Below are 1,315 nucleotides of genomic sequence, written 5' to 3'. Positions count from 1 at the left end.
GAACCCTGTTCTATCTTTTTTTATTAAAACTAATAAAATTTAATAATTAAAAAAATGATTATATCAGATTACAAAGTGAAGAATGATTACATAATAGAGAGATTTATGGCCTAGTGAAGGTGACATATATTTCAAACTCAACAATAAAGGCTCACAAGCATCTTCAAGTATCATTTAGTGGGCAATTATATTGTTATTACATTTGAGACTAATTGGCGGGCTATTTTCAGAAAAAATTATGTATAAGGCTGGGTTCTCTAGAAAATCAAAACCAATGAATACAGAAGGTAGACAGATAGGTTGGTAGGTAAACTCATAATGACCCGCCTCCGTCAGGTTTCTGAGATGGCCTTTGGGTTAGCAGGACAACTCCTGAGCTCCTCCAGGCAGGCACGTAGAGAAATAGGTTAAAAAGAGATAAATCTAAAGGAACTGATTCACAAGCTTATGTTGTTGCTGTAATGTACTACTGAGTCAGAACCAGCTCATAGCTGACCTTCCAGTGGGAGGCAGCTAATCACCCAGGAAGAGAATGCTCACCCTCTCTCTAAGAGCAGCTGGAGGTTTTGAACCGAGTGCTGTTGAACTGACAACACACCACCTTACAATTAGGCCCCAATAGCTCCCCCGAAAGCTTATAGAGGCTGGCGAATCTCAAGTCCATGGCATGAACTTCAAAGGCTGACAAATCCAAGGCCAGCAGGCAAGGCAAACTACTGGCTCAAATGCAAAGACCAAAGGCATAGGGCCAAGTCAGATGCAGCAAGATGAACTACCTGGCAACATGTCAGCCAGTTAATTGTAGCCCAGCAGAGAGAAATCCATCACCTACCTCACCTAAGTTTAAAATGAACCCTGCTCTATCTTGAGCCAATATCATCGTCTTGGACACACCAACCCCCATCACTCCAGTCACTGAGTCAATCCATCTCATCAAGAGTCTTCCTCTCTTGCATTGTCCCACCACACTTCCAAGCATGATATCCCTCTCTAAAGCCTGATTCCTCCTTAAACATGCCCAAAGTACGTCAGATGGAGCTTCAAAATCCTTGCCTCCAAGGAGCAGCCTGGTTTCACCCTCTCCAGGTTCCAAACAGATAATTTGATTTCTTTTTCAAATGGATGACTTGAACTCTAGAGATTCTAACAGTAACAGTAGGTGAGATTCGTCTTATTCCTTACTTAATGCATATAGCTCTTGTACAACACACTGAACTGAATGGCCACCTAAGTCGACTTAAAAGCCCCACTGTTTATGGCATTGAAGTCTATGGGGAAGAAAATAGTTTAAAAGTATTATATTTTAGGGCATTAT

The sequence above is a fragment of the Elephantulus edwardii genome, unplaced genomic scaffold (assembly GCF_000299155.1).
Source record: "Elephantulus edwardii isolate Elephantulus edwardi_28Jun2011 unplaced genomic scaffold, EleEdw1.0 scaffold00102, whole genome shotgun sequence".
Classification (NCBI taxonomy): Eukaryota; Metazoa; Chordata; class Mammalia; order Macroscelidea; family Macroscelididae; genus Elephantulus; species Elephantulus edwardii.
The sequence above is the reverse complement of the archived record's forward strand: the minus strand, read 5'-3'. Positions refer to the sequence as shown.